This window comes from Diceros bicornis, chromosome 25 (assembly GCF_020826845.1).
Source record: "Diceros bicornis minor isolate mBicDic1 chromosome 25, mDicBic1.mat.cur, whole genome shotgun sequence".
NCBI lineage: Eukaryota > Metazoa > Chordata > Mammalia > Perissodactyla > Rhinocerotidae > Diceros > Diceros bicornis.
In genome coordinates, this window is record NC_080764.1 from 7,881,267 (window position 1) to 7,907,747 (window position 26,481).

Genomic DNA, 26,481 nt, shown 5'->3' on the forward strand with positions numbered 1-26,481 from the left:
TTTCCCTGGGAAGCCTGACGGCAGTCCTGGAGTGAGCACCTCCCTGAGGCTCTCAGCGCCCTTTCCCAGCCCCTCAGGGATGCTCGTGCCCAGGCCACTGCAGAGTAGAGGTTGCCTCACGGCCAGGCTGGAGCTGGAGGACACTCGTATGGGCTCCAACCCAGGGCACCGTCCTGGGAGTGGCTGAGTCAGACCAGGCTCTCAGGAGCCTTTGCCAGGGTGCAGGAAATGAGCCCTGTGGGCCACAGGCATGCCCTAGGGACAAGGGTCAATCTTGGATCCACGTGAGGTCCAAGATTGGATGGCCAGGGGAAAAGATGCCGCATGAGGATCTTGGAGGGGGACGCCTTGGCTCTCCTCCTTGCTCTGCCAGGACCCTCTGTGACCCTGGGCACATACCTCCCTGCCCTAGGCTTCTCTTTCCCCTTCAGCCAATGAGACGTTTGTACCAGATGGTGGCTGGGTCCTGATTTCCTGCTCACGCCAGGGCCATGACCTTGTTAGGCTGGAGCCCCGTCTGAGGGCAGGGACTGCCATCTTTCCACCTGACCCCACGCCCAAAATTGAATGGCTCTGGACTGAGCACTCGGGCTGTGCCCAAGAGTTCTTAACGACTGTCTGCTTACCAGAGACTTGTTGACCCCCTGGTGCATTTAGGTAACAGCTTGGGGACCACAGACACTCAGGGCAGAAGGAGCCCCTTCAAGCCTCTGATGCCAGAGGAGCCCCACCCAACAGCATTGCTGACAGCGGTTCCCCCAGCGTCTACCAGGTGCCCTCATGACAGGGAGCTCCCAGCTCTCAGCACCGAGGGAATTGATCTGTCCTTGGGCACTAAGTTGGAAAGCCATCCATGGCCCCCTTTAGCCTCTCCAGAATATTCACAGTCACGTCTACAGTGGCAGGACAGGCGTTGCTGCAGCTCGTCGAGACAGGGAGTGTGTACGGGGCCACACTGGGTTTGTGAAGAGGTGAGGCCCCTGAGAGGAGGAGGTGGGCTGAAGAAGCAGCAACTCTGGATTTATTGATACTTTGTCATTCATGGTTCTGGGTCTTAGGGATGTCAGAGTCTGGGAACCAGTCCCGCCAGAGCTTCCTCAGGAGGTGGGGACCCAACCTCTGGCCATTTCCTCCTTGCTCTCCACTTTAGAGGCCTCTGAAAAGCACAAGCAGGCATGCCCTGTGTGTCTCCTGTTGGGAGGACCTTTTCTCATGGCCAGGGTAGCCCCTGATGCCAGGAGAGCAGGTCAGTATTAATAAAAGACTAGGTATTCCTCCAGCCCAAGGGGAGTGGTCTCGAGGTCCTGCCGACTAGGAAGGAAGCAGAGGGCAGGGGAGGCTCACTCAGGAAGGTCAGGGCCTCTGGCTATTGGGCTTCTTCCCCACTCTGAGGGGTGTGACTCCATTTTTTTTGGTGTTTGATCACTGACAGCTTTTAATCATCAACTCTGTCTTTCCCCTGTCCCCCACACCTGGACCAGCTGATGATAAATCCCTGGTTCTCTCTCCTTTGCTCTCTACTAGAGTTTCAAACCACCAAACCACTACCCAGTCAAGTGAGCCCTCACCACAGCCCATCACTAAACCACAGGAAATATCCAGGCCAGTCTCCTTTCCTGGCTCTCCCAAGGCATTTTGGACCCGCTTGAGAGGCCAGCCCTGCTCTGCCCAGAGACCTCAATGATGCCAACAGTGAAGCCTTTCCTACCCTCTTGGTGAGAGAATGGTGTCATCAGTCCACATCCAAATCAAATTTTGAGTAGGGGGGTCTATCCTGCCTTGGTAGAGTGACCATAACAAGAACCTAAAGACTTAGAGAGTTATAAAGAAGGCTCTGTTTTTGGAATTCAGGTAGCATCAGACAGCTCAAAACCAATGCTTGAAGTGGAGGAGAACAAGAAAGGTCTTTAAAATTCTTCAGGAAAGTTATTTCCAATCTAGAATTCTATATTCAGCTGAACTATTAGTCAAGGATGTATGCAGAAATTTGAGACATCTAAGGTCTGATAAACACCCCTCAGGAGAGCAGTGATATCAGCAAAAATAGCAGACCTCTGAAAATTGGCCACTCCAGAAGAGCTGTGAAAAAAGAGGCAAAATATTCAGTTACTTTTTCAGAAGTCTTGCAATAAAGGAAGAGCTCACAGCTACTCAGGAACATTTTTTTTCAAGACAGATGGCTGAATCTCCAAATGAAGAGCAAGCTCTGTGGCATTTCCACTTCCCTGGTCCTATCCTCCACTCTCCAGCTCAGCAGGAGCCTTGAAAAGAACCGCCCACACCCAGGGAAGCCTCCTGAGGGAGCACACGACATGGAGCATTTTCAAAGCCTCACTCCCAAAGAATTGTCACGATTTTCCTGGCTGGGGGTTCCCTGGAAGACCCCATGTGCAGGGCTGTCTGTGTGACCTGAGAGCTCCCCTTGTACCAACAGCCTTTTCTCAGGAGAGATTTTTGCAGGTAATCAGAGGCCACTGTTCAAAATCAAAGCTGCCTGAAGCAGTGGATAACAGTTGGGGCAAATGATAACACTCACCACAAAGCTTGAAAGGAGAAGCTGTGGCATGAGGTGTCCACAGGGGCTTTGAAGAGCTTTGACAACTTCCTGGGAATCTAAGAGGCCATGCAGCTGTGTAGGGCTGTGTGCAGCTGTGTGCAGCTCAGGAATGACCTGGGGGGGCCCTAACGTCTCCCGTCTGACTGACCTTGAGCATCTGTTCAAACAGGAATTGAGGGCAGAGGGAAAGCTGTAAACTTTAAAGCCAGTGCCTGGCTGAGTGGGGAAAGTCTGTCCCAACACACAGAGAGCATCTCAGTGCAGCAAAGACTGGGAGAGTTATTGGTTGCAGACATTTAAGGAAATCTCTAACCAATCATTAGCTGATCACCAAGCTAACTGAGTAGAAACTTCAGTGACCACACACAACAATGAATAGAGACTTTATGGCATTAGTTCAGAAAAGTCACTAAGCAAAGAAACAACTATGACGATGACAAATAACCAACACAACAAACCCTGGGAAGCAGAGAATCCGATTTCCAGATCGCTACAAATCTTTCAAATGTCCACTTTTCAACCAAAAATTACATGGCATGCAAAGGAACAAGAAACGATGGCCCATACACAGGAAATAGTCTATTAATGGAAACTCTCTCTGACTTTGGAGTTGCTGGACAAAGACTGCATATTGGTTAATTCAATATGTTCACAAGACTCAAGGAAACCATGTATAAAGAACTGAAGGAAAGTGGGAATATCATTTGTCACCCATTTAAGAACAGCTGTCATGAGACACAAATTTTAAAAAGGAACCAAGTAGAAAATGTGGAGTTGAAAATACAATAACTGAAATGAAAGTTCACTACAGGATCTCAAAAGCAGATTTGAACAGGCAGAAGGAAAATCAGCGAACATGAGGGCAGTCAGCTGTGATGATCTAGGCTGAGGAACACAAACAAGGTTGAAGAACAGTGAGCTGAGATTCAGAAACCTGTGGGGCACCATCAAGCATACAACACGCATGTAATAGGAGTCCTGGCAGAAAAAGAGAGAGATAAAGGACTAGAAGGAATATGGAAGAAATATTGAATACTGAATACTCCCCAAATTTGATGAAAAACATTAATCTGCACATCCAAGAAGTTCAGTGAACTCCAAGTAGGATAATATCAGAGATTTACACCTCACACATCACAAGAAAACCATCAAAACACAAAGAGAACTGCTTTCTTGCTTTGAAAGCAGCCAGAAAGATGTGAGATACGCCTCATCATGAACAAAGGATCCGTCCTCAATAACATTGATGTCAGATTTCTAATCAGAAACTATAGAGGCCAGAAAGCAGTGGGATGACAATATCCCTCAGGAAGTGACTGGAGGATGTCACAAGCTTGGGTAAGGGCCTCTGGTCTCCACCAATTGTGCAGTTAGGGTAAATGGGGAGCTCAGAGAACAGCCCTGTTGCCCCCTGACACCCAGATTTAAACTTCCCATGGCCACACCAGAGCCTAGGAATTTGGGCTGTGCTGTAAGCTTGGTGAGGACCCTGAGCTTCGCAGGGAGCAGCCTCCACCAGAAGAGGTCCTGCCCAGGCATCCACGGGCCTCGCTGAGAACCAGGGCAGTTGGTGCTGGGTCTGCGTGTGCACGCGCATGCGCGTGTGTGTGAGAAATAATCTGTGCCCCTTGAGTGCAAGTGTGAGTTTGTATGTTCATGTGAGTGTTGCCTGAGTGTGGGTGGCCTTGTGCACATGTAGATTTCTGTGTGTGTGTGTGCGTGCATGTGTGAGCATGAGGGTAAGAGTCTGGGAATGGTTGAGTGGTTTCTGTGTGATTAGGTATGTCTGTGTCTGTGTGTGTCAAGTGTGCAGTGTGAGGTGAAGGGGACTTGGAGTCTTCAGCCCCCTCTGTCTCCCTGCCGCCCCCTGCAGGCATGGTTCCTCTCATCATCAGGCAAGTGCCATTGACCTCCCAAGTGAAGGCCTCTCAGGAAGAGGTAGGTGAGACATGGGAAGTGAAGGACATGTTCTGGGGACAAGATTGTGACCAAGTTAGGGAGTATGAGCTTATGTGACAGTTGGGTGGGAGGATCAAGTCCAAAGACCCCTGGTTCTTACTCGGAGCCTGTACCATTAGGGGAGTTCATCTGAGGGTGGAAACTTGCCTTTTCTCCCACCCCACCCAGTATGAGCAGCAGGAGACGTGGGAGGGACAAGACTTCTGGGGCCACCCCTGCACTGACCTTCCCTGGGCCCTCCTGCACCCTCTGGCAGCACAGTCATCCCAAAAGTTTGGCTCAGGACAGAGGGCAAGGCCAGTCGCAGCTCCCTTTATAAAGAGGGCCCAGGCTGGTGTCACCCTCAGGGTTGGTGAGAGTGCCCTGCTTGGCCTGGTCCTATGTGCTTGGTGTGGTGAGGGGTGCCAGTGTGTCCAGAGGATCCCAGTGCCCACTGAGGCAGCCATGGGGCTGCTGACCAGGGAGACACTGGGGCCCGTGGCAGTGGCCATCTTCCTGCTCCTGGTGGACCTGATGCACCAGCACCAACGCCAGGCCCCACGCTACCCACCAGGCCCCATGCCCCTGCCTGGGCTGGGCAACCTGCTGCAGGTGGACTTCAGGACGCACGTTGCTGCTTTACTTGGGTGAGGAAGGTGGGGGGTGGTGGGCACGGAGGTCTTGGGGACCCTTCCTAGCAGAAGACGGTGGTGGGTGAAATCACAGGCCAGACGGGGAGCTGGGTGGAAAGCAGTAGGTTTGAGAGGCCTCCTGGGGGAGGGCATCTGTGCAGGGCCTGGAGGACAGTATGAATTTTCTAATCAAAGGTAAGAGAGGGCAAAGGCCTGGAGGGGGATGTGATTGGTAGTGGTTCGGGATGCAGTTGGACAGGGCTTAAGTTATGTGAGCCTGAGTCCTTTCAGAAGATGTCAGGAGGAGACATCTTGAGATTGGGGGAGGGGACTCTTGTCATGAGCCCCATTTAAATCAGGATTCGAGGTTGAGAGGGGCAGTGACCAGGTTTAAATCTTTTGCTGCTGTGAGACCTTGGGCCTCACTGCTCACCTCTGTGAACCTCACTTTCTTCACCTGTAAAATGGGATGCTAACTTAACCTTCTGACAAGTTTGGTGACCTCTGCAAAGTCATAACCAGGTGGTCTGATACAATGTGATATCCGCCGACTACAGCGGGTGTGATCCTCAGCGTCACGAGTCCAGATAAAGTACTGCACCCTCTCTGGTGGGGCCCAGGAGTCCTTCAAGGCTAGTGCCAGGAGATGAGGGCCTGCAGCTGGCTTGAGGCCCATGGTCCTGCTCAACGGGCTGGCGCTGCCGTGCTCAGCCGCTAGTCTACCACAGCGAGGACTTGCCCACTGCCTTTTGGTTCTCACACTTGGGTTGGAGTGTCTCGTAAGGCAATTGGAGGAGGAACAGACCGCGACCCGGTGGGAACTGGGCATCCAGTGGCTGGAGTCAAAACAGGGTCTAACCCACGAGGGTCTCAAACGTGGGGCAGAGAGAATGGCTAGCGAATGGTGGTTCCAGGGCATGGAGGAATGAGCCTGTATCAGGACTGGGGAAGAATGACTGTGGGCACAGAGGAGGACCAGGCCTGTAGGGAAAGGGGGCAGGACTGTGTGAGCAATGACAGGGGGCAGGGCCGGGACAGAATGCTGTGGAAGGGCCATCAAAGTGGGCGGGATTGGTGGCAGAGGAGGACAAGGTTTGCGAGGGGTGGGGGGCTGATAGGGGGTGGGCCTGACCCAAAGAGGTGGGACTGTCTGAGCAGGTGTAGAGGGCGGGCCTGTCAAAGGGGGCGGGAGTGTGAGAGCAGGGCAGGGGGCCGGGCCGAGCCCCACATCTACACATCATTATCACCCAGAGTCCACAGTTTATATCAGGGTTCACTCTTGGTGGTGTACATTCTATGGGTTTGGACAAATGTACACTGACATATATCCACCATGATAGGATCACACAGAGAAGTTTCACTGCCCTGAAAATCCTCTGTGCCCGCCTGTTCCCTCCCCCCAGCTCCTGGCAAACACTGATCTTTTTTGTGTCTCTTTAGTTTTGCCTTTTCCAGATTGTCATATAGGTGGAATCATACAGCATGTAGCCTTTTCAGATTGCCTTCTTTCACTTAGTAATAGGCATTTAAGTTTCATCCATGGCTTTTCACGGCTGGATAGCTCATTTCTTTTGAGTGCTGACGAATATTCCATTGTTGGGATGTACCAATTTATCCATTCACCTCCTGAAAGCCATCTTGGTTACTTTCCAGGTTTGGCAATTATGAACAAAGCTGCTGTGAACATCCCTGTGCAGGTTTTCTGTGGACATAAGTTCTCAACTCCTTTGGGTCAATATCAAGGAGTGTGATTGCTGGATCATCCGGTGAGAATGTTTAGTTTTGTAAGGAACCGCCAAACTGCCTTCCACAGTGTCTGTGCCACTGTGCATTCTCACCAGCAATGTATGAGACCTGCTGTTGCTCCACGTCCTTGCAGCATTCTGTGTGCTCAATGTTCTGGATTTGACCACTCTAATAGGTGTGTAGGGGAGATGTATTTTTATAAAATAATTGATAAATCGTGGTAAAAAAACACAACAAAATTTGCCATCTCAACCAGTAAGTGTACAGGTCAGTAGTGTTAAGTATATTTGAGACAGGAACCAGCCTAATGAGACAGGGCCATCTGCAAGGCCCCTGGCCTAACAAGATAAGGCCCCTAACCAATCCGCAAGCTGAGAATCAGATAGAGACCACCAAGACCCACATTCCGCAGTTTCGGGACTCTCCTGGGCTTACGCATGCGCCCTAGCACCAGGAGTTGTCTGAAGGTGACCCTAGCGCCATTAGCATAGTAAAAATCACACCTGGGGGTGGAGAGCTAGTGTGCTAATGATACATGCAACGCATGTGGTGGCACGCTGAACAACAGCGCAAGCGCAAGAAAACCCCCACCTCTATGTGCCATGACAAGGCACTCCTCACCAGCCCCTGCCTAATACAAGCCCCACAATCTGGCTGCCTAAGAACCTGGTCACCTGCCCCTTTCCTTTCTGCCGGCTCCCTTGTGCCTCTCCTGTGCACAGGCTAATAAACTTTTACTTTTCTACTCCTGTTTGTTGTCTCTCTTGATTTCCATCCTGGGGGACAACAAGAACCCTATGCACCGGTAACATTTTGGCTTCCTAGTGGGACTTTCTTGAGTCCCAGTCAAAGACTGGATGGGCTGGGCACCGGACTGGCCTGGCTGCCTGGATATGGGCATAAGTGGCCGCAGCTGAACCTTTGTTTCGGACTCCAGTGCTCGGTAAGTCAGGTTGAGGCCTGGGAGCCAATGCCCTCCAGTCTGACCAACTTTCTTCAAGTCTCCCTCTTTTCCTTCTCTCTCTCTTTATCCTCCCTAGGAGAATCTTCTCTCTTCTGGTTTCAGGGGCACCATGAGCCCTCGGGTCAGTCATTAGCCTGACAATCTGGCTTTTCTGGTTTTGGAGAGTCCACGTTCCACCTCTGGGAACTCTCCTCTGGTTTTGGGGCACTTGGAGTGACTCTAGGTTGACCCCTCAGTCAGTCATTTGACTGACAATCTGGAACCCTGTTTTGTGTCCTGTCAAGAACACATTGAGTATTTTAGGTGCCTACTGAGTCAGTTATGGGGACAGGAGACCTGTAATTTATTCTGTAAATGATCTTGCCAGCGTTGTCTGCCCAAGCACGGGGACTGTTGTTTGTGTGACCCTTATTTTGATAACGTTTGGGAAGAGGACGTGAGGGTGAGGCCTGATCACCTCTTTCCCTTCTTTGTCTGTCTCGTTCGTCACCTCCTCTGTTGTCACCAAGTCAAAGTTAAGTTCACTCTGGACGTGAGCAGAACCTGGACCTTCTGTGAAGTCGAAAACTTAAAAACCTTTTTCCAGGAACTTAACTCTCCACCCCAGCATTAGGAGCCCCGGCCCCATCCCACTCCAGGCTTAGGCCTCTTGCTTCCCTGGATTGCTTTGTGCTGGCCCAGGGACTAGGACTAAGTGCCTGGGCTGAGTGGGACTTGACTAAATCTTCTAGCTATATTGATGCCTGCAGTCAGGCTCTGCACCCTTATCTGGGCCCGCTGTCAGTCAGACAGTGATGGTGCTTTACCGCCATGGGGAACACTCCAGGCATCCCCAGAGGCTCACCCCTTGGCTGCATTTTAACTGATTCAAAACACTTTCAATCAGATGGGTTATGTCCCAGAAACTCCATCTGGAGAAAACTTGAGTGGTTTCTCTGTGCCTTTATGATGTACTTGGACAGGTAGGTCAACCTATAATGTCATTTGAGTTACAACCCAATTTCTGAGAAATCAAGGGCAATTGTCCTTAAAAAAATCCTTGCAAGACTGGAAATGCAGCTCTAGAGGCAGTTCAGATTCCACTCAGTTCCTTTATCTCAATAAAGATTATCATCTTGCCTTTCTAGGAACTGCGGTCTAGCCCATCACTGATTCCTAAGACGAAGGGAAAAAAAAAAAAAAGGAAAAAAGCAAGAAAAATGGCCATAAGAGTGCCCTTGCCAAAAATCTAGTATCTTGAGCGTCTTCTCCACAAATATTAGTAAAAAGGCTTAAAACAGAATTTGGATTCATAACTAGTGTATTACTGTACCTGATTCATGGCAGTAATTTTAAAACAATAGCTGTGGAGACTCTGTGTATGTGCATCTATAAGTGTGTTATATATGTGTGATGTATTACCTCCGGATGGTGTGGCCAAAATTAAGAGCTCTATTCAATTGGCCTAAAGTAAGCGCTTACATAAATTCTAAATGTAATAGAAAGTAGCCACAAAGTCTTTCAAGTTAACATGATATAAATTAATCTTTGGTAACTGAAAGCTTATTTAAGTTTGTTGGTTTGATTAAAACAAACATGTTTTCAGAGTTATCAGCATTGGATATGATGCAGACATGCAGCCTTTATTCTACGTTTATTGGTCAAATAGCTGATGTTATCTCTATTACAAAACTGGTTAGCAAAAATAATAAGTAAAAGGATGGCTAGTTGTGTCAAATGTCTCATGAAGTCTTGTAGGCAATCTATATAATTATTAGGAACAAGTAACTAAATTGTTGTGAAAAAGATGAGTGTTACATGAACTTTTTAAACAATGATTATGTGTTATGGTGTACGTACTTAAAATAATTTCAAAACCTTTTGGTAACTTGAAACCTTAGAGTTTTGCTAATTGAATTAAATAATAAAATTTATTGAGTATCTAGGTCATTTCCAAGTAAAATAAAATATTAGATGTTAATTACTAAAATACTGAAGTTTATCTACTTTTGGCTTCTTATTGCAGAAAAATTAAAAGGTGTTTGGGTCTATGAGTAAACATGTCTTGTATTTTATTAAAAGACTGTATTATAAAGTAGCATGTTTCTAGAAATTAGAAAGAGTATTTATAAATTTCCATGCCACAGAATGCTAATTTAAAAGACAGTTCATAATTGCTTGCTTTTTAGTTTTGGCTAAAGTCTGTAAGGGTTAAAAATTCTGATTAATATAAGTAAGTTTTAACATAAGAAGTGAACTGCTACAAAATTAAAATTTGGTTTTCTTTCTCTTAAAAGGGATAATTTTCTTAAACTTTTAGTCTGCTCCTGATAAAGAGGTCATAAAAAGTTTTTCTTTGCCTTTGAGTATGTCTACTTCAAAGACAGAAAACCTATGTTTTGTTAAAATACCTTCCTATGTTCAAAAGGACTGAGGTCTCTCTATTAAGGTTTTTTTTTTTTTACTACTTTAACTCTCTGTTCACCCTTGACTGTTTCTGTTGTCACTTTGATTGAATGGATAACTGAGCATTGTTTCACAGTGAGAATTGTTTCCTATTTGAGGAGTGTTTTAAAACCTTTTGATATTTTCGACAAGCTTCCCCCCCTACAAAATGTTCAGATCCTGAATGAAGTCTTCTTTTGACCTGAAGGAAAAGACATTTCTTTGATAATTTTCAGAGGGTCCCTGGGACTTCTCAAAGAAATTTGCTCTCTCCTCCTATAAAGAAGAAGATACTAAACTAATTAGGCTTAATTGGTATGTTAAATTACATGGGGAGCATTGTCAAATAAGTGATGATAAACCTTCTTAGGTGGTATTATGTGGGTAAATGTTATTGATATAAATGTTTTAAAAAGTATGTAAAATTCTGATCTGTCCTGGTTGTCAGCCATAATTCTAGTTATTATCTTAAAGTATTATATGTCACAGAAATAGCCAAGTTTCTTTGTCATTGCTCTTTTGAGTCTTTGTTATTTGAAGACAGTTGTTTTACTCTGGTGCTTTTGCAAATATGTTTCATCTTCAGAGAGATTCATGGAAAAGACTCTGGTGCTTACTCTAGAATACAGGTTTCTGATAAACTTTCAGATCATAAAACTGAACTGGGTAGGAAATCACAGAACTCTAACAGAGAAACTGATGACTGAATGAAACTGCTAACAGAAGATTAAGATCAAGAATCGATTACATAGGATTGAATGAACTGATGAGAATGATAATTTATATGAGTTTTCATTTGAGGTATTGCTGATTTTTTTGGTGTTTAATTTTTTTTTTTTTACATTTAAGGAAACCTTTTCTCTTTCCCCTAAGTTAACTACAACTTATAGCAATTTGGTAAAATTATACCTTTGTGAACAGAATTGAAACATTTATCTTTTTCTCCCTACCTGATCCCTCCAGCATTTGGAAACTCTTAGTGAGTGAGTATTGTCTTCATGGCAGTATAGTTATTTGCATAAGTTCAATAAGAATCTGTTCTCTATCTTATAACAGGACACAAATGGAAACACTGGTTATAATACCAAGGCTTTGACTGGAATGTCATATTTGAGAGAAACATACAGACTCAGATATGACAAGACAGCTTTGGAGGAATAAAGATTGACTTTCTGGAATAAAGCCACTTGGAAATATTGGCCCAGTACCTTGTTTACAGGGTTCCCAGGAACCATACTGGGTAAGTAAAGAATGTCACTTATCTGGCAGGTGCAAGAACCTCGTTATATTGGGGAAACTCAAGAGAAGAGAGGAATTCACCCAAATCTAAGGTATTGCAGGCAAAGCCTGATCACAAATACTTGGCTTGGTTTCCCTGGCCTCTAGAGGCCTTTAAAGTTCAGTCTGAGGTTCCTTATAAAAAGTTTCCAGCAAAGCAGGTTTGAAAGAGCCTATATAACCAATTGCTATTCTTGCTGTACTTATGTAAATAATTGGGCCAAGTTTATTAAAACTAGACTTATTTTGCAAACCATTGACTCTTAATTGGCCATCTTTGGTAAAAATGAGGGTGATTTTAGAGAGAAAAATTGTCTCAATAGAAACTATAGTACACATTCATGGCTATTAAGTTCTAGTTCTGATAATTATCTTTGAGGTTTTTGTTTTCCATCTGTAAACTGGACCAGATCCTGAATTCTTCTAGTCTCCTGAAATATCTGGCTACAAATCTCCAAACTAATGTTTTCAATTTTTTTTCCACCATTTTCATTTGGAATCATTGAGAACCGAACCTGCCCTTTTTCTGAAGCCCTACAAAGTGAAGTTGGACAACTTGATATAAACTTAAGAGAGATTCATGTCTGTTGCTGTGTAAGCCACTCAGAAAGATACCTGAACACCCAATTACATCATCAGAGGCATTTCAAGCTACAAAAGATAGTTCAACTCTGACATTTAGAAATCTTTTTGGCTGGCTGCTCCCTGGGCTCAGAAATTGGTTTATAATTTGCCCCCACCATTAATCTTGTTTTTCTTTTTGTTTCACTAGAAATGACTTATGTTAATAACTCAGGTGGTTATTATGGTTATTATTATGGTTATTATGACATGGTGACATCACCCTTGGACTCTAAGTCTCAGGTCACAGTGTCAGTGAAGGTTGAGACCAACATCCGGGAAATCTATGAACAAGCGTCCTGGCTTCACCAATATAACCAAGGTACAGACCCCAGTCCAGCATGGTCACTGATCAAGGGTGCCCTCATCACCTGATTCCCTCCCTTCTTGGGAGCCCCGGTAATCATCCTACTCCTATTAATTTTTGGTCCCTGTCTTTTTAACCTTCTTGTCAAGGGAGTATCTTCTAGGTTCCAACAATTTCACATTAAACTGGTGGTCACGCAAGGATTCTAGCCACTTCCAACTGCCGACCCGCCGGGTCCTCATTCTCATTCCTACCAGACCCTGCAACAAGCTGAGAAAGATTTTTACTCCTCCCAGATGTAGGGCCCCTTTCTTAACACCCTCTGTCAGCAGGAAGCAGCTTCAGAAGAAGAGACCTTCGCCCATGATCCTTAAGATTAAGGAGGATAAAATGTCTCAGGGAGGAATGAGACAGGAATCAGCGTAATGAGACAGGGCCATCTGCAGGCCCCTGGCCTAACAAGATAAGGCTCCTAACCAATTCGCAAGCCAGGAGAATCAGATACAGACCACCAAGATCCACATTCCTCAGTTTCCATACTCTCCTGGGCTTACGCATGTGCCCTAGCACCCAGGAGTTGTCTGAAGGTGACCCTTGCTCTATTAGCATAGAAAAATCACACTCAGGGGTGGAGAGCTAGCATGCTAATAATACATGCAACTCATGTGGTGGCCTGTTGAACGACAGCAGTAGCGCAAGGAAACCCCACCTCTACGTGCCATGACAAGGCGCTCCTCCCTAGCCTTTGCCTAATAAAAGCCCCACAATCCCGCTGCCTAAGGAGCCGGTCACCCGCCCCTTTCCTTTCTGCCGGCTCCCTTGTGCCTCTCCTGTGCACAAGTTAATAAACTTACTTTTCTACTCCTGTTTGTTGTCTCTCTTGATTTCCATCCTCCGGGACAACAAGAACTCTCTGCGCCGGTAACATAGTCACATCGTCGTGCAACGGGTCTCCAGAGCTTTTTCATCTTGCCAATCTGAAGCCAGTACCCAGAAACCATCTCAGAGAGGCATCTCTTGCCCAGCTCCCCTCCCCTTGTCGCTCCTTGGCCGCGGCCTCCTCCGCCCCCTGCCGTCCCCCTGCGGAACTGCAGACGCGGCCGCCCTGCCGGGGCCTCCACCTGGATCCCAGCGCTGCGCTGGGCGGGTCGGCACTGCGAGTCAGGTGAGGCGGCCAGGCCCGCGGCCCCACAAGCTTCACGCAGTTTCCACGCATCTTTCTGTCCCCAGGGAGGAGCAGGAATTGGGGGTGTCCTCTGCGGGCGCTCCATGCCGCGGGGCTGGGGGGAGGCGAGCCAAATGCCACCAACTTTCCCAGCGCCCTGGTTGTGGCTGCAGCTCCCTACCTGCTTTGTAGGGCTCTCTCCCCGCACTCGCTCCGCATCCAGTAGGGGACCCAGGGCTGGGCGCTTCCTGCTCCGCCATCATGGTGACGTGACCCGTGCACTCTAAGTCTCAGGTTATAGTGTCCAGAGGACCCTTGTCTGAGCGGTTGAACACCTGTGACACGGGCGGCTGCTGGGAGCGCACACCCCTCCACCCCAGCTGCTTCACCAGAGCAGAAGCCCAGCGAGGGTGGGCTGAATAAGAAACCTCAGTAACTTACATGTGGAGCAGTAGCTCAGAGCCTGCCTTTTTTTAAAAGTATAATTTAATTAAAATTATTTTATTGAGGTCATATTGGCTTATAACATTGTGTAAATTTCAGGTATATATTTTTATATTTCAGTTTCTGTATAGACTGTATGGTGTTCACCGCCAACAGTCTAGTTTTTATCTCTCAGCATATGTGAGAGATATGTGCCCTTTTACCCATTTTTCCCTCCACCTTCCCTCTTTCCCTCTGGTAACCAGCAAACTGTTCTCCTTATCTATGTGCTTGTTTGTTTATCTTCCACATGTGAGTGAAATCATATGGTATTTGTCGTCTTCTGTCTGACTTATTTCGCTTAGCATAACACCCTCCAAGTCCATCCATGTTGCTGCAAACAGCATGATTTTGTCTTCTTTTAAGGCTTGGAGGTATTCCATTGTATATATATATACGATACCTTCTTTATTTGTTGACGGTCACTTGGGTTGCTTCCACATCTTGGCTATTGTGAATAATGCTGTGATGCATATATCTTTATGAATTATTGATTTCATGTTTTTTGGATAAATACCCAGTAGTTCAATAGCTGGAATATATGGTATTTCTATTTTCAATATTTTGAGGAATCTCCACACTGTTTTCCATAGTGGCTGCACCAGTTTGCATTCCCACCAGCAATGTATGAGGGTTCCCTTTTCGCCACATCTGCTCCAACGTTTGTTATTTCTTGTGTTGTTAATTATAGCCATTATGATGGGTGTGAGGTGATATCTCATTGTAGTTTTGATTTGCATTTCCCTAATAATAAGTGATGCTGAACATCTTTTCGTGTGCCCGTTGGCCATCTGTGTATACCTTCTTTCTTTCTGGATATGAAAGATGTCTGTTCATATCCTCTGCCCATTTCTTGATTGGGTTGTTCATTTTTTTGTTGTTGAGGTATATGTGTTCTTTATGTATTTTGGAAATTAACCCCTTGTCAGACATATGATTTGCAAATATTTTCTCCCAGTTGGTGGGTTGTCTTTTCATTTTGTTGATGGTTTCCTTTGCCGTACAGAGGCTTTTTAGTCTGATGAACTCCCATTTATTTTTTCTTTTGTTTCCCTTGCCTGAGTACGCATGGTATTCCAAAAGATACTGCTAAGACCGATGTCAAAGAGTGTACTCCTTATATTTTCTTCTAGGAGTTTTATGGGTTTGGGTTCTATATTCACATCTTTAAACCATTTTTGAGTTAATTTCTGTGTATGGTGTAAGATAAAGATCTGTTTTAATTCTTTTGCATGTGGCTGTCCAATTTTCCCAACTACATTAGTTGAAGAGACTTTCCTTTCTCCATTTTATGTTCTTGGCTCCTTTGTTGAAGATTAGCTGTCCACAGATGTGTGGTTTTATTTCTGGCCTCTCAATTCTGTTCCGTGGATCTGTGTGTCTGTTTTTCTGCCAGTACCATGCTGTTTTGATTGCTATAGCTTTGTAGTATTCTTTGAATTCAGGGAGTGTGATACCTCCAACTTTGTTCTTTCTTCTCAGGATTGCTTCAGCTATTTGGGGTCTTCTGTTGTTCCATATCAATTTTAGGATTCTTTATTCTATTTCTCTGAAGAATGTCACTGGGATTCTGATTGGGATTGCATTGAACCTGTAGATACCTTTAGGTAATATGGCCATTTTAACTATGTTTGTTCTTTCAATTCATGAAAATGGAATATCTTTCCCTTTATTCACGTCCTTTGATTTCTTTCAATAATGTCTTATAGTTCTCAGTGTACAGGTATTTCACCTCCATGGTTAAATTTATTCCTAGGTATTTTATTTTTTTGTCGTGATTGTAAATGGGATTGTATCTTGATTTCTCTTTCTGCTAGTTCGTTATTGGTGTATAGAAATGGGATGGATTTTTGTCTGTTGATTTTGTACCCTGCAACTTTACTGTGTTCATTGCTTATTCACAATAGTTCTGGAGAATTCTTTAGGTTTTCTATATGTAGAATCATGTCATCCACAAATAGTGACACTTTTACATCTTCCTTTCCAATTTGGATCCCTTTTATTTCTTTTTCTTGCCTAATTGCTCTGGCTAAAACTTCCAGGACTATGTTGAATAAGAGTGGTGAGAGTGAGCATCCTTGTTTTGTTCCTGTTCTCAAAGGAATAACTTTCAGTTGTTCACCCTTAAGTATGATGTTGTGTCAGGTTTGACATATGTGGCCTTTATAATGTTGAGGTGGAGCCTGTGTTTTGAGATGGACCTGAATGCTGCTCTGTGACTTTGACCTCCTGACCTGACCCCTGAAACTCAGTCTCCTCCATGCCTTGGGGACCCTAAAGCCACCTGCCTTATAGGGCTGTGGGGAGGACACGTGGAGTGAGCAGCTGTGCCTGGCACGTGAGTCCCTTATCACTGGAAGCTGCAATTGCACAATGATTGCAACAGGCCATCGGCCTCATGATTGTACCGTGTGCTCATTGTACACACGAGGTTTCCTCAAGGCTCCCCGTCCTGGACAACAGGCCCCTAGTATCAAGGGCTCTGCCTGAATTACAGGAGTGTCTGTGCCTGCCCTTCATATCCACATTAGGGTAACTGCTTGGGAGGGTGTGACACATCCAAAACAGAGGGAATAAAGACAATTTATCCAGGGCCACTTCCTGGCCAACACTCAGACCATCCTGCCCCCTGCCCCCGTACTAACACCCCCTGATTCTTTGACCGTCCTGGGAAGAAAGTTGCTGCCCACAGGACAGGACATTCAACTGAGGCCAATGAGAGGCCACAGGCTGGATCCAGAGTTCCCGAGGGTGCCTGTGCATCTCGCCCTCCTGGTCTGTTGAGCTGCCACAAAACTGCTCTCTCGGCCCCCTGGAGGCCCAGCGACCCCAGTTCCCCACGACCAGTCCTCAGCTGGATGTGCATAGCTGCCTCCCTCCCGCAGCCCCTCACCCCCCTGCACAGGACTTTGCAGTGGCCCTTTGGTCCTGCTGTCAGATCACCTTGGCTTGCAGTGCCAAGCCAGCCACAGTCCTCCAGGAACTCTTCCCAGAGTCCTGCTCCAGCCTCAGTGCAGTGCCCTTAGAGCTGGCCTGGCCTGTCAGCCTTCCCACTTCTCCTCTTGCTCATGAGCACCTTGGAGCAGGGGCCCACCATCGTCTTCCCCCCAGGCTGTGAGTGCCCAGCCCAGCACCCAGCACATGGTCGGTCCAGTAGGGGTAGAACAGAATCCAAGGCCTGAGCAAAGCAAGATGCAGGGAAGCCTGAGTAAACTGAGGAAGGCCCAGCTGGGCCCCAGCAAGCTACACCCTCTGGCCTTGGGCCTGGCAGGAGAGTGTGGATGTGGGAAGTCAGAAGTATATGACCAGCTTTCACAAGTCAAGCAGGAACTACAAACGTTGAAAGCCAATACCAAGAGGCCACAGTCCCAGGGAGCCATCTCTGGGTGGCCATCTCTGAATCGGGGATGTCCAGAGGCACCCTGGGAAGAAGCTGGTCCACTTACTGTTGGGGAGTGAGGTAGGAGAAGATCTTGGGTACACGGGGCTGTGGAGTGCCTCCTGCAAGCTCTGCTTCAGCTGGGGGAAAGCATACTACAGAAAGAGTAGCTTTCTCTTCTGTAGAAGAGAAAAGATAAGCTCTCTTCCAGAAACGGAGCTTATCTCACATACCCGTGGGATGGGTGAGGTGGCCTGATCCCTCTCATGAAATGCCCCTTCCCCACCCTCTGGGCTCTTAGCATTTGAGTGGGTTTTGGCCTCAGATTTCCCATCAGCCTCACTGATTCGAAAACTCAGCCTCAAATCCCACACGTTTTCTTGTTGAAGAAGGAGGGTGCTGAGGCCGGCAGGCAGGGGCCCTGCCCTGGCATGGTGTGGTCACCCCCTTGCTTGGAGGTGGCGAGAGACTGAGCAAGAGGGAGGGCCTGGGAGCCCCAATTCCAGCCAGACGATGGCACACACTGGCGCGAGGTGATGCTGAGCTCTGCATCTTTCCTTGAGGGACCACAGGGTCAGGGTTGGAAGGGATGGGGCTGGAGCAAGGGAGACTTTGTCCAGGGAGAGGGAGGAGGCCAGCAAAGGGGGAGGCCCGGGAATCTATTCCTTGTGGTCCTCAGCAGGCCTGTGAGGGTGTAAAGAAATTACATCATCCCCACTTGCTTTCCATCCCCTTGTCTTCCAGAAAGAGTTTGAGCAGCTGATGTTGAAGGACAAATGATAATGAGGAGGAGGAAGCAGGCCCCCTCCTCTGGGGACAGAGTCACATCCTCTGCTAAGCCACCCTAGTCCCCTGAGCTTCCTGGCAGCTCAGTCAACAAGGGTGAGTTCCCACCCCACATTTCTCTGGGTCAGGATAGTGGACACAGGCACGAGGAGATTCATCACCTGGGTGGCCTCAAGGTTGGAGGTCAAAGAACAGTTTGTAGCCAACTTAGGAAGGGTCTCCTGGGCTCCGAACTGGCTGTTGGGTGACTAGGGAGCTCTGAGTACAACCCTGCTGCCTCCCCACCCCCAGATGCAAAGGTGCAGGGCCACTACCAAGCTGAAATCCAGGAAGCCGGGTCAGTAGCCAGCCCGGTGAGGGTCCTCAGCATCACTGCCAGCAGCCTCCAGGTGGCAGTAGCAGGGGGTTAGCTCTTGTCCACCGCTGAGAACAGGTGCCCTGGTGCTGCGTCTCCGTGTGTGTGTGTGTGTGTGTGTGTGTGTGTGTGTGTGTGTGTTGTGTTGTTTGGTGCATGTATTAAAGTGTGTGTGTGTATATGGTCTTGTGGGTGTGTAAATGTGTGTTTGCAAGTGCTTGTGTGTCCGTATGTAAGGACGTGGGTAGTGTCTGAATCTCTGTGTGGTTTGTGAGTGTGTGATATGTGTCTGTGTGTACTGAGTGTACTAGTGTGAAGTGAGGGACACGGAGAACTTCATCCCTCCTCCTACTCCCCACTGCCTCGTCCCTCTGATCGTTGTGACCTCCCTACAGCAAGTGCCAGTACAAACCTGGGAGGTGAAGGTCATTCAGGAGGAGGCAGGTGAGATATGGGAAGGAAAGAATGTGTTCTGGGGACGAGGCTGTGACCACATTAGGGAGTGTGAGCCTAATGTGACAGGTGGGGCAGAATTGAGTCTAAAGACCCTGGCTCTTCCTCGGAGCCTGTACAACACTGGGGAGTTAGGCTGGGGGTGGGGCCTTCCCTTTTCTCTATCCCCGACTCTGGGTTTGCACCAGGAGAAGGTTGAGGGACAGGACTTCTGTGCCACCCCTGCACCTTGCCTTCCCTGGCTGCTCCCTGCACCCTCTGAAGGGACAATCATCCCAACCTGTTGTCTCAGGGCAGAGGGCAAAGGCCAAAGGCCAGTCTCAGCTCCCTTTAGAAAGAGACCCAAGCTAGACAAACCCTTAGGGTTGGTGAGAGTGCCCTGCCCGGCCTGGTCTTACGTGCCTGGTGTGGTGAGGGGTGCCAGTGTGTCCAGAGGAGCCCAGTGCCCACTGAGGCCTGAGGACAGTTTGAATTTTCCAATCAAAGGTCAGAGAGGGCAAAGGCCTGGAGGGGGTGGGACGTGGCAGGGGGTGAGATGCTGTTGGACAGAGCTTAAGTTATGTGAGCCTGAGTCCCTTCTGATGACATCAGGAGGAGAGGGCTTGAGATGGGGGAGGAGTCTGGTCATGAGCCCCACTGAAATCAGGAAAGGGACGTTGAGAAGGGACAGTGACCAGGTTCAAATCTTTTGCTGCTGTGGGACCTTGAGCCTCACTGCTCACCCCTGTGAACCTCAGTTTCTTCACCTGTAAAATGGGATGCTAACTTGGCCCAGTAATTTTGGTGACCTCTGCAAAGTCATAGCTGGGGGGTCTGATCCAATGTGAGGTCCTCAACCGTGCAAGATGTGACCACCAGCATCACTGAGACCAGACAGAGTCCTTTCACCCCCTTGCTGCTGGCGGCCCAGAGGTCCCCCAAGGCTAGGGCCAGGAGACTGGGTCCAGCAGCCTGGTGGGGCGGGGCTTGTGGAATGCCCCTGACCCTCGGCCTGCAGCTGCGGCGTCGCTTTGGGGACATGTTCAGCCGGCAGCTGGCCTGGAAGCCTGCGGTTGTGCTCAGTGGACTCCCCACAGTGGTTAGACACGGGGCTGGGCCCCAACCTCCTCCTGTGTAGGGGCTGTGCCCACGGGGAGAAGAAGGTCACTCTGATCTCTGACCAGGGCCCAGCATCTGCTCAGAGCTTCTGGTGGCCAGACCAAGCCCAAGGCCCCCAGCCTGTCCTTCTCCTCCCTGTCTCATCCGACCGAGCCCCTAGGCTGGGCTCATGCTGCAAATCCCAGTGCAGGATCATGAGCTAGAGGGCCCAGGTCAGCGTGATCGAGGTGGTCACCATCCCAGCAGTGAACAGGTCAGTCACTACCTGGCGCAGATTCTCATCAGTCAAGCTTGTCTTGGGGTTTCCCTGGGCCTGGACCATGCAGAGAGGGTGGGCTCAGGGGCAGAGGGAGGAAGCCCCCAAATGGCCTCCCACTGCATCCATCAGCCTGAGTGACTGATCACTGGCTGATACATAGTTCACACCTTGCCTGGGCTCACCTAATGGTGCCGCCAACCCACAACCTCTGACCCTGTCCCTGGCATCTCACCTTCTCCACCTCATCCAGGAAGGCATCAGTCAGGTCTTAAGGAGGCTGGGCCGGGTCCTGGGTCATCCTGTGCTCAGCAACCAGCTCATCCAGCATGGCCTATGCCCAGGAAAGGTCTTGGCAGCCAACCCCGGAATTTGCAGGAGCACGGGGATCGCATTCAGCACCTGCATGGGTCACGGTTGTGGGATCCTGGGTCGTCCCTGTGCTCAGGTGTTCACCTCGTGACCAGTCAGGTCCCAGCCACCTCCAGGCTGTTCCCACCATTGACTTCGTTCATCCCCAGTGTTCAGACCTCAACCCTGCCTCCTTCCATGGGTGTCAGAAGGCTAAACCTAAAATCAACATCTCATGGGTTCCAGTGGCTTCCAAAGAAGGAGGTACCCATTCCTTAGCCCTTTCCTGGAGCCCGCTGACCCAATACCCTTCTAGACAAATCCCCCTCCGTGGAGGCCCCATTGCAGGTTGAGGCCTCCTCCATGGAGCTCGCCTGCAGGGCTCCTTGCCCCCTCCACTGTCACACCTCGGGCCGGGGCCAGAGTCCTCCTTCAGTAAGGCCAGTGTTCAGTCCAATAGCTTGAGGAAGTGCAGGTCCTTGTACTCGAAGTGGCGCCCAAAGGTCAGAGAGGTGATTACATTGCCCACTGCTTTTTTCAGGGGGGCGTTGGGGCTAAAGGGGCGTCCTGGGAGGTGACGGTGCAGGTCAGGGGGTCGCCTCCATCTCCTCTTCCCCAGCCTCCATCCCTGTCTCCTGTCCCTCAGCCCAGCACTCACCGGCCTGGTCTGCGAAGGCGGCGCAGAGGCACGAGGCCTCCTCGGTCACCCACTGCTCCCGGGACTTCTTGCCCAGGCCGAAGTTGCGCAGGGTGGACACGGAGAAGCACCGCTGCTCCCGCCACGCGCGCGCAAAATGGGCAAAGACCAGCCCTGGGGGCGGGGCAAGTACGTGGGGATGGCTTGGTGAGCCCCGACCCCGCCTCTGCGCACAGACCTTGCTCTTGGGCTCGCCCGTCCTTCCGTCCTCGCGAGGGACACGCCCCGGCCCCGCCCTCTCCTCACCTGGTTCTCTTTCCCACGCAATTCCGCCCACTTTACACCTCCTTCCAGCTGGCGACAGGTCCTACCCTCTGCCCACCCACATTGCTCGCCAGCTCTCCCCACTGCAGGCAGCTCTGGGCCCCACTCCTAGCTCTGCCCCCTGTGACCCCCCCATCCCGTTAAGGGAGGGTCGCGGCCCGCCCCCTGCCCCGCGCACACTGACTCCTTCCTTCTCATTACCGCCACCCAGACGTCGCCTTGCTGCTCACAGTGGTTCGTATTCCGCCCACTCCCTGTTAGGCCCCGCCCTCCATCCCGCCCACATGTACCTATTCACCCGCGGCACAGGCTTCTTCCTCCGCCTGTCGCCCCTACAAATTCGCTGACTCTTCCCTGCACCGCAGGTCCACCACCCTGCCTACACTTGGCCCTGTCGGGTCTCGGTGCACTGTGGGCCCAGTCCCCGCCGGGCCGCGGTCCTCGCCTGCTCCGCTTGCCTTCAGAGCGTGGCCCGAAGCTCAGGTGCTGGAAGATAGGCGCAGGTGGGCGGTGGGCAGTGTCCTCGCCGTGGTCCACCAGCGCCTCGCGCATGGCTGCCAGCCCGTGGAGCACGACCGCGGGCGTCCAGGCCAGCTGCAGGCTGAACACGTTCCCGAAGCGGCGCCGCAGCCGCAGGCCGAGAGTTAAGTGCATTGTTGAAGCCCAAGCCGGCAACGTTGCTGGCCCCCGTCTCCAGGCACTAGCCTTGGGGGACCATGGGCACAACAGCACCGAGCCTATGCAGGGACATTATCTGGCCTCATGACCCTGGGGGTCACGTCCTCTGTAATCGAGGATGTCATGTTGGATCAGACCACCCAGCTGTGACTTTGCAGAGGGCACCAATGTAATCTGAAGGCCGGGTTAGGATCCCATTTTATAGGTGAAGAAACTGAGGGTCACAGAGGTGAGCACTGAGGCCCAAGGTCTCACAGCAGCAAAAGATTTGAACCTGGTCACTGTCCCTTCTCGACCTCAATTTCCTGATTAAATGGGGCTCATGACCAGACTCCCCCCTACCCCCCAATCTCAAGACCTTTCCTCCTGATGTCCTCAGAAGGGACTCAGGCTCACATAACTTAATCCCTGTCCCACTGCATCCCAAACCCACTGCCAAGTCCCACCCCCTTCCAGGGCTTTGCCCTCTCTGACCTTTGATTGGAAAATTCAAACTGTCCTCAGGCCCTGCACAGATGCCCTCCCCCAGGAGGCCTCTCAAACCTGCCTCCTCCTTTCCCCCAGCTCCCTGTCCAGCCTGTGGCTTCACCACCACCCACTGTCTGCTGCTAGGTGGGGTCCCCAGGACCTCTGTGCTCACCCCCACCTTCCTCACCCGAGTAAAGCAGCAACAGAGATCCTGGAAGTCCGCCTGCAGCAGGTTGCCCAGCCCAGGCAGGGGCATGGGGCCTGGTGGGTAGCGTGGGGCCCAGTGTTGGCACCGGTGCATCAGGTCCACCAGGAGCAGGAAGATGGCCACGGCCACGGCCAGGGGCCCCAGTGTCTCCCTGGTCAGCAGCCCTATGGCTGCCTCAGTGGGCACTGGGCTCCTCTGGACACACAGGCACCTCTCACCACACCAGGACCTAGGACCAGGCCAGGCAGGGCCCTCTCACCAACCCTGAGGGCTCAACCAGCCTGGGCCCTCTTTATAAAGGGAGCTGAGACTGGCCTTTGCCCTCTGCCCTGAGCCAACTTTCTGGCATGACTGAGCTGCCAGAGGGTGGAGGAACGGGCAGGGAAGCTCAAGTGCAGGGGTGGCCACAGAAGTCCTGTCCCTACTGCCCTCTCCAGCTGCTTACCCTGGGTGGTGGGAGATGAGGGAAGGCACCCCCCGCCCAGCGGACTCCCCAGCATTGTACAGACTCCGAGGAAGAACCAGGGGTCTTTGGAATTGATCCTCTCACCCGACTGTCATATCAGGCTCACACTCCCTAATGTGGTCACAGCCTGGTCCCCAGAACACATTCTTGCCTTCCCATGTCTCACCTGCCTCCTCCTGAGTGACCTTCACCTCCTAGGTACTAGCTTGTGTTGTGGGGAGGTCACAACGATCAGAGGGACCACGGTGGTGGTGGGGGGGTGAAGTTCTCCATGTCCCTCATTTGACACTAGTGCACTCAATATAGACACACAGAATCCCACACTCACAAAGCACTCACACATTCAGACACTACCCACACACTCATGTTCTGACACACAGCAAACACACATTTTCACACCCACAAAACCACATATACACACATTAATACAGGTACCATACACACACACACACCCAGCACCAGGGCAGTCGTTGCCTGAACTCAATCCCCTCAAGCCCCCTCCTCTCACTGCCGGGAGGCTGCTGGCGGTGATGCTGACGACCCTCACTGGGCGGCGCCTGGCTCAGCCTCCGGGATTTCCACCTGGTTGTGCTCCTTGTAGGTTTGCTTCTGGGGGTGGGGAGGAAACAGGGCTGTTTTCAGAGCTCCCTAGTCACCCAACTGCCAGTTTGAAGGCCCAGAGACCCTTCCTAAGTTGGTTACAAACTGTTCTTGGACCTCCTAGCTCGTGAGGCCACCCCGGTGATGAATCTCCTCATGCCTGAGTTCACCCTCCTGACCCAGAGAAATGTGGGGTGGGCACTTGCCCTTGTTGACTGAGCTGCCAGGAAGCTCAGGGGACTAGGGTGGCTTAGCATAGGCTGTGACTCTGTCCCCAGAGGAGGGGGCCTGCTTCCTCCTCCTCATTATCATTTGTCCTTGAACATCGGCTGCTCAAACTCTTTCTAGAAGACAAGGGGATGGACACCAAGTAGTGATGATGTAATTTCTTTACACCCTCACAGGCCTGCTGAGGACCACAAGGAATGGATTCTCGGGCCTCCCCCTTTGCCGGCCTCCTCCCTCTCCCTGGGCCAGGTCCCCCTGCTCCAGCCCCATCCCTTCCACCCTGACTCTGTGGTCCCTCAAGGAAAGATGCAAACCATGGCACCACCCTGTACCAGTGCATGCCACCTCCCAGCTGGAATTGTGCCTACAGACCCTCCCTCTGCTTGGCCTTTCACCCTTTGTAAGCAGGGGGGTGACCACACCATACCAGGGCAGGGCCGCTGTCCACCGGCCTCAGCACCCTCCTACTTCAACAAAAAAAGGGGTGGGATTTGAGGCTGAGTTTTTAAATCACTGAAGCTGATGGGAACTCTGAGGCCAAAACCCACTCAAATGGGAAGGGGCAGGAGCGCAGAGGGTGGGGAAGGGGAATTTCCTGGGTAGGGATTAGGCCCTCTCACCCAGCCCAGGGGTATGTGACATAAGCGCTCATCCTGGAAACAGCTGGAGTATCCTCTCCCCCAGCTGAAGCAGGGCCTGCAGGAGGCACCCCACACCCCCGTGTCCCCCCAGTTCTCTCCCTCACTCACTCCCCAACAGTAAGAGGACCAGCTTCCTCCCAGGGTGCCTCTGGACATCCCCACTCAGAGATGGCCACCCAGAGATGGCTCCCCGGGGCTGTGTCCTCTTGGTATTGGCTTGCAACGTCTGCAGTTGCTGCTTGGCTTGTGACAGCTGCTCCTCCCCCTCTGAATTCCCATATCCCCACTCTCCCGACAGGCCTGGGGCCAGAGATTGTACCTTGTTTGGGCCCAGTGGCCTTCCTCAGTTTACCTGGCCTTCCCTGCATTGTGCCTTGGTCAGGCCTTGATTTCTGTTCCAGCCCCACTGGACAGACCGTGTGCTGGGTGCCGGGCTGGGCACTCACATCCTGGCGAGAAGACGAAGGTGGGCCCCTGCTCCAAGGTGCTCATGACCTAGTGGAGTGGAAAGGCAGAGAGCTGACATGGCAGGAGAAGTGGGAAGGCTGACAGGCCAGGCCAGCTCTACAGGGACTGCTTTGAGGGGCGTGGGGACACTGCCTCAGGCTGGAGTAGGACTTTCTTGGAAGACTTCTTGGAGGACTTTGGCTGCCTTGGCACTGCAAGCCAAGGTGATCTGGCAGTGGGACCAAAGGGCCACTACAAAGTCCTGTGCAGGAGACTGAGGGGCAGCAGGAGGGAGGCAGCTATGCTAATCCAGCTCAGGACTGGTCGTGGGGAACTGGGGTTGCTGGGCCTCCAGGGGGCCGAGAGAGCAGTTTTGAGGCCACTCAACAGACCAGGAGGTCAAGACGCACAGGCACCCTGGGGACTTCCCAGATCCAGCCTGTGGCCTGTCATTGGCCTCAGTTGATTGTCCTGTACTATGAGCAGCAACTTTCTTCCCAGGACTGTCAGAGAATCAGGTGGTGTTAGCAGGGGGCCTGAGGGCAGGAGGGTTGGAGTGTTGGTCACACGGTGGCCCTGGATAAACTGCCTTGATCCACCCTTTGTTTTGGATGTGTCACGCCCTCCCAAGCAGTCACCCTAATGAGGATATGAAGGGCAGGGACAGACACGCCTGTAATTCAGGCAGAGCCCTCGATACTAGCGGCCAGCTGTCCAGGACGGGGGCCCTTGAGGAAACCTCGTGAGTACAATGAGCACACAGCACAATCGTGAGGCCGATGGCCTTTGCCATCATTGTGCAATTGCAGCCTCCGTTGATCTGCAAATCGTGTGCCAGGCACTGCTGCTCACTCCACGTGTCCTCCCCACAGCCCTGTAAGGCCGGTGGCTTTATGGTCCCCAAGGCATTGAGTAGACTGAGTCTCAGGGGACATGTCAGGAGGTCAAAGTCAGAGCAACATTCAGATCCATCTCAAAACACAGGCTCTGA

The 26,481-nt window shown here is 50.6% G+C and overlaps 1 protein-coding gene and 1 pseudogene across 1 annotated transcript in view; one reads left to right on the plus strand and one right to left on the minus strand.

Annotated features, from left to right (window-relative positions):
- LOC131421550 (cytochrome P450 2D14-like) overlaps window positions 1-26,481 on the plus strand; it is an 84,893-nt gene that overhangs the window by 46,341 nt on the left and 12,071 nt on the right. The gene's annotated exons all lie outside the window — the stretch shown is intronic.
- LOC131421409 (cytochrome P450 2D14-like) lies at window positions 20,266-26,286 on the minus strand (annotated as a pseudogene).